Source organism: Grammomys surdaster, unplaced genomic scaffold (genome assembly GCF_004785775.1).
Source record: "Grammomys surdaster isolate TR1022 unplaced genomic scaffold, NIH_TR_1.0 143, whole genome shotgun sequence".
Lineage (NCBI taxonomy): Eukaryota > Metazoa > Chordata > Mammalia > Rodentia > Muridae > Grammomys > Grammomys surdaster.
In genome coordinates this window covers 7,130,933-7,138,465 of record NW_021604601.1, presented here as the reverse complement: position 1 = coordinate 7,138,465, position 7,533 = coordinate 7,130,933, and positions in this window count along the sequence as shown.

Sequence of the window (7,533 nt, the reverse complement as noted above, 5' to 3'; positions counted from 1 at the left end):
CTCTCTCTCTCACTCAAGCTTACCCAGCTTTCTTATACATCTCAGGGCCATTGACCCACAGGGGGCTGTACACTACCATAGCAATTGTCAGTTAAGAATATTTCTTACAGACATGGTCATAGGTCAATCTGCTTGAGGCAAGTCTTAACTAAGGTTGCCTCTTCCCAAGTGACTCTGTTAAGGTGATTCATCTTTTCTTTCTGTCTACAGACATTCTCTTTTCTTTTTCTTCATTCTTTTAATTTAATATATGTTTATTCAGGAACAATATAGTTTAGAATTGTAATGCAGCATGAAAAAAAAGCCAAATGTATCAGTGGTTCAAATTCATAGCATGTTACTCTTTGATAGTCAAGGGAAATAAAATCAATAATCCCAGGAATCCTTGGAAATTCCTTAATGGGATTCTCTTGACTCCTGTACCGTGGCTTGCCTTCTGTTCCCACCACAGTTTACAAATGTAGTTGTAGTTGCCTGCACTCCACCTGTTGCCCACTGAAATCTTTGGATGTCCTCAATAAACAGCCATCTCACCGACTCAGCCCACTGAAATCTTCCAAAGTCCTCAATAAACAGCCATCTCACCGGCTCAGCTCTCAAAGGACCACCAAGATGACTACCAACACCCATAGCTTTCCTCCCCTGGGGAAGCACCTGGACCTCTGAAGAGTTTCCCGACAGTGTCTCTGCTCAGTCAAGCTTCTTTGAGGTCTGTACATCCTGATTATCCTTTTCTACCCTCTAGCTCGGACTCATCTTCCTCCGATTCTCACTGGCATTTCTTCTGAATTTATTTCCAGCAGTATCATCATTTCTCCATCTCCATCAAATGACCACATGTGCCCACATATCTATCTCGGTATGCTAGGACTCAAATTCTCCACTTACAACAAGGTGCTATCCTCAGAACTGCATCTAAGTAATTCTATTGGCTTCCAAAAGTTGACAGGCCAAAAGTCACATCTCTCCAAACCTCTGCCTTGCTGCCCTCCTCTATAATCCAAAAGATCCATTTCTTCTTCCAGTGGATGTCAGATTTGACTCGCCACTTGTCCTCCACATCAGTTTTTTAATCTCCATTCTTCAGAGTAACAACACTTCACCCCTCCCAGCGCACCTACTTTACACAAGATCTTGTTTTATCCATTGGCCTTTTCAGCAGAAAACTATGCAATGTTTACCATGTAGCAAACATTCCAGGCACTGAAGACACAGACAAACCAGGCATGGTCACTGTCCTTGCTCCTCTCTGATTGTTTGATTGTGCTAAAGTATGTTAACACATTGCTGGAATGACTTCAATAAAAGTATGTATGTTGTTAGAGAGAATGGTCAAGGAAATAGCCTAATTAATGCAGAGTGTCAGAAAAGGCATCTCTGGGAGATTGATGCAGGAAAAGTAGATCAGACAGTAGGATCTAAAGAAAGATAGTCAGAGAAGATTGGTGGTGGGCTTTGTGCTCCCAGAAATCCTAGCCATAACCCAAGCAGTAACTAGTAACATTAAAGATAAGGAGATGGGGCAGCTGCCTCCTCTCTCCCCCTCTTCCTCCCTCTCTCCCTTCTCCACTTCTCTGAGTTCATAAAGTGCACAGATTATTATGAGTATTGATTTTAGATGTTAGCTTGACCAGACCACAGGGTAAGCAGATATTTAGTTAAACATTATCCTGTTATCCCAGATGTTTCTCTCTGGAAAAGTGGTCTTGGATGAACTGAATTTTGAGTTTTGCACACCAGATAAAACAGACAGACTTCCCTTACACCTTACACTGTGTGTGCCTCCACACAATAAGTTGCAGATCCACATAGAACAGAAAGGTTAACCATTTCTCCACATTAAGAAAAGATCCCACCTGTATATTGCCTTTAAAGCAGGACATTGCCTTTCTACTACCTCCAGGCTAAAAGTGAGGTGTTGCCTTTTTTTCTCAAGACTGGCTGCCCTCAGTTTGGAGCAGACTATCAGTTCTCTTAGTCCTCAGAGTCCCAAGAGTCAAATGCAAGTGCACATCAGCTTCTCCTAATTTTCTCTACTCTGCTAGCACACGTGTACACGTCCTAGGAATAAATGGTGTATGTGATCATGTGAGTTTACTCTTTCTAATAAATAATACAAGCAAGGCAGAATAGCATGTGCATGTGTCCTGTGCACACATGAGCTTGCACACTGGTGAAGTGGAAACTTAAGGGTTCTTTGGAAAGTCAGTTGATTTGGATGTTGTTTTGCAGGAGCAAACATGTGAAGGAATGTTTTCCTAAAGTGGACACAGATGAAAGGCTAAGGCATACTCGTGAAGGAACATTCCCTAAAGCAGACACAGTTGAAAGGATGTTCTGCTAAAGCAAGCATGTGAAAGGACACATGATGAAGGATTCTTCACTAAGGACACACATGTATGGTGTACCTTACATTGTGTGGATGAGCTCCTTTTGTTAGGACTCCATAGAGAGAAATGCACCAAAAAATTTCTGGTTCTGTGCCTCTGGTTCTCTTGCTGCTTCTGTAGACTTGGGCTGATTAGCAGAGTGATGGCAGCTGAGGCAAGACACATGCTGGGGCTAGACCCATGGAGGATACGTGCTGTTTGGAGGGCTATAAATAGGACACAACAGCTAGTGAAGGAGGCTGAGATTGGCTTGCTGGTACAGCTGTGCAATGCTTGTTGGTCTCATGTCTTTGCTGATCTTCGCTTTGCTGAGAGAGGAATAGCCAAGAACTTCTCCTGATATTCCTGTTCGCCCTGGTCCCTCCTACTGACTCAGCTGAGGCTGAGCCCTGGCTGACTCTGCTAGGCAGTGCCTCTGCTGCTGATTTGTGTTCACTATCCCAACTCTACTGAACTGGACTGCTGATGTATCTGGGAAGTGTTTGAGAATGGAATGGATCAAGCTGCCACTGTACTGTTGATTTCCAGACAACACAGGTGGGAGTTGCTCCCAAAAAAAAAAAAAAGAAAAAAAAAAAACTTTTCTAAACAGGTCCACTACCCCACCCCTGACCCCGCTGCCCCCGGAATCCTTTCTTTCCACTACCTCTGGTGGGTGGTTAAAGGGAGATTAAAGTATTTAAGAACCATCATTAAAAGTAGGATTTGAAAAAATTAAAGTTATACATGGGCAGTAACTTTGTGCGTGTGCCTGTGTGCCCTATTAGATTTGTCCCTCTAGAGAAACTTGACAAATTCAGTTATCAGACCTTTAATGCAATTATCCAAGGCCATCTCTCGTATTGTTCTCATGTTAATTCACTTTTGAAAGAATGAGAAAAGTGAATTGAATACTCATTTAAATGGATTTGTAGGATGTTTTTGTCCTTATTTGGGAGAACATCTAGAGGCATTTATGAAGATAGAAAGGGAGAGATACATCAAGACTACAAGTCATGGCAGGTAAAGCACTTCACTTGAAGCAGAGAGGTTAGGGACTTTTGCTCTGGGGAAGGTATGGTAGGCTAGAGAGGAAGGGATAAGGTAAGGAAGGAGAGAAAAGAGGGCTTATTAATATGGTGGAAAGGAAACTAGGTCCTGTAAGAAACAAAGCCACAAGAGAATAAGTTAGTCTCAGACTTAAGCAGCCATGAAAATGCCCATGTCAGAGGTTCATCACTAGGTCTGCAAGTGATGCCATAGAAGGCTCCAAGATGTTCTCTCCTCCTCACATAAAAGGTACTTGATTGACACATCCAGTGGCCTTCCCAGTCATGAGTCTTTTCCAAGAACAAGGTAAGAAATATTAATTGGTTTAATCTAATCTTTGTAATTACATTATTTTTTTTTCCTGATGCGTTTAGGCATGGATAAATGGCAGAACCATGACTCTGAAATGGAAGTCAAGCTCCTAAGGGAATATTTAAGAGGTGGGCTGGGGAGATCACTCACATAGTAAGACATTTGCTGTGTAAGCATGAAGACCTATGTTCCATCCACAGAATCCAAGGGAAGAGCCAGGCATGGTGGCCTGTGCCTGTAGCTTCACTGCTACCAAGGCAAGGACAGTAGGGTCAGTGAGGCTCAGTGATCTGTCAGCCTAGCTTAGTCATCAAGATTTGGGGCCCAGTAAGAAACCTAGTCTCAGAAAATGAAATAGACTGCTCCTGAGTAATGACATGTGAAAGACAGCCCTGGCTCAATACACATGTAAACATACACACACATACAAATCCATACAAAAATTATAAAAATGGAACTAACTGTATAAAGATGATTGTAAAATCATAACTGCAGGTACATAAATAAATGTATAAATAATCTACTACACACACACACACACACATATACACGAGAAATTTTTAATAGGCTAATCCTAAAATGTTCCCCTAACTACTATTCATACGGAAGAAGATAATTTCTTTCTGATTTTCATTTTTTAAAAAACATCCAGCTTTCCTGTTATTTACAACCCAAGGCAAGAGAACTGATCCGGGGGGTTACTTGCCAGGAGCCTGATGAAAGAAATGTATGAAAACTGATGGAAATATATTGGTTTAATATATTCCTGACTGAAAATTTTATGATGCATAACATATTTTTTCAAGCAATCCGACCACGTTATTTCCCAGCACATAATTTGTTAATCTATTTAAATATCTATTAGCTAATAAAACTGCAAGATACTTATTATGTATGTTTTAATGTCCTTGAAAAGTAAATAATGAATGACATTAAAAATCAGTTTACATTGGCAACTTTTTAATGTTCTGTATATTGCTGGCTAATAAAAAGGAAGGCTGTACAGGGCGTGAAATTTGTCCTAACCCATTTTATTCTTAAAATTATAACACAATTCCCCAAGTATTTTGATTAAATTTTTCTATACCTCTGAGGACATCTTCCCATTTTCTTTAATAGGGGTAGAATGTTGTTCACATTCTATTAGCAACATATATTCCTACACTAAATTAGGTTTTGTAAAATCCTAATAATTAGAGAAATAGTAACATCATTGTTTTCTAAGTACTGAACTGCACAACCTACTTACATTGTTTCGACCTCGGACTCCCCTGTGTTTCAGATGAGAAGCCAAGACTTACGTTGAGAGTAAGCCAGCTCTACTAGCCAAGCCAGCTGATAACACGACAGTTAATAGCTTCATTTTAAACCCCTGAGTGTCTCATGCATAATAACCTATAGGATAAAAATGAGAGCAAGGGGGTCAGGTACCTTGGCAGCCCTGAGAAGTTATATCACACAACAGATGTGATGTAAGAAGTTTATGGGGAAAGCGGTACGAGTGGGGACATGGGGGCAAGAGAGATAGAGCAAGAGGAGAGGGAAAAAGAGGGGGATGGGCAAAGAGAGGGAGAGAGGGAGAGCAAGAGCGGGCTATAGAGCTAGAGTGTGCAAGAGGGAGCGAGAATGGGGGGGAGGGGCTGGGGGCCTTTTCTGCAGCAAGCACCTAGCAATGGCAGGTGATGATGTTGGTCACTGTTCCTGGGGCAGGCAGGTGGGACCACCTGTTTACCAGCAATAATTAAAGCTCAGACCTCAAAATTGTTTCACAAAGGGATTGTCATCTTTTCTTACGTTTTATAAAAATAAATTTACATAAAATAACACAGTTGTTTTTACAGTTAATACTCTCATTTAGTGGAGTAAATACAGAGCAGCATGAATTGAATAGAATTCAATGGGCTTTTTGAAGGGAGGGGACGGGGAGGGAAGGGAAAGGTAGAGGGGAGAGAACATGAAGCTTCCTGAGGAGGGAAGTTGAGGTAAATCAGGGGGGAGGGTAAATATCATCAAAATATACTGTGTAAAAAATCTCAAAGAATTAATAAACCTTTAAAAAGTACTGCTGAGGTGGGAGGTAAATTTGTCATATTTGTTTATGAAATACTCCTTGGCCTTTCTGAACATCAAAAATTATGATACCATTTGATGTTGGTCTACCAAAGTCCATTTAGACAGCTTGTTCATAAAATCATTTTTCTTAGAACGTCCTTTTAGAAATCCCTTGTACTTTAAGCCTACTGAAAGAATTAAAATAATAAAATCCCAGTCCTGTGTGAAATCTTTAGAAGATGTGTTACTGTGAACTGCTTTAATGAATGTCAAACCTATTGTCTTCCGTGGAGATTTTCTCTACTTACCAAATTGATTATAATAAACTAAGCCACACAGTGATGATGTTCACTGTGAGAGCTGACAGCTTTTCTATGTGTGGGTTCTGAACTGTATGTGTTAATGAAGTATATGTGTTCCACGTGCAGCCATAGACCCTTCCTTGCTGTAGAGCAAAGATAACTTTGTTCATTTGATTCCAAAATGATGTTTAGGCTGAGAGAATGGAATCCACATTATAAATTGTGGAGCTCTTAATTCTCAGGATTAGCATATTGTTTATTACCAAAAATAATCATTCTATTTTTATAGAAACAGTAGATGTGACATAGGTAGACATCTATCAAAATCAATAAGACCCATTTTATCACCGGTGATTTTTAAGGTAGCCTGGGCTATTGCAGTCCTTACAAGCTATGCTCAGCCATTTGTTTCCAATATACCTATTAAAGGGCTGTAGGTGATTAGTTGAAAGTGATCAAGTCACATTGAGGAGAGGAGTAAGGAAAGAGGGTAAAGAAAGACCCCAAATCGTTTTTCCAGAGTATAAAATGAGGTTTATGTTTAAACGGATAGCAAGTGTTACATACCATTAAGCAGTCTGGTCAAGATGTGGTCCCTCGCAATAGGCCTATCATACATGTATACTAACACCAAGTCTTGGGTCTCTGTGGAAAAACATTGAGACAGATGGCTATAAGCTATAGTAAACGGGCAGCTTTTGTGGAAATTTATCAGCCGGAGTAGTCATAGACCTTGTAAATAGGTAGCCTTGGCAGACAATACCAACTTAGATAAGGACAACTGAGTCATAGGCAGAGTCATAGTGACTGTCCCCTGAACCTTCACCCAGCGGATACCCGGTTCTGAAAGATATCTGTATTCCCCCTGAACACCCACACTCCAGTGTCATCCCCTTCCCCACATCCTGCCTTTCTGTGTTTATAATCCCTGTGTGAATGAATTATGATTTGAGAAAAATAAATAAATTATTTTAAAAAAAAGATGTGGTCCCTCCCATTCATTGACTGTCATTGTCTTAGCCCAGGCTTGCCCTGCAGGGTAGTTGCTGAACAGTCAGCTTCCCTTTCATGGACAACAGGCCCCATCTTGGAGAATGGTCTTCCTTGTAGTTCAAGGTAAAGACAGTTGCTAACCTCATGCCTTCAGCAAGTACCTGCACAAGATAAGACAAGGTGCCAGGCAGGCTACCCTTCTTTTCTCTTTTCTTTCCTTTTCTTTCCTTTTCTTTTCTTTTCTTTCCTTTCCTTTCCTTTTTCCTTTCTTCTTTCCTTTCCTCTTTCCTTTCCTCTTTCCTTTCTTCTTTCCTTTCCTCTTTCCTTTCCTCTTTCCTTTCCTCTTTCCTTTTTCCTTTCCTTTCCTTTCCTTTTCCCTTCCCTTCCCTTCCCTTCCCTTCCCTTCTTCCCTTCCCTTCCCTTCCCTTCTTCCCTTCCCTTCCCTTCCCTTCCCT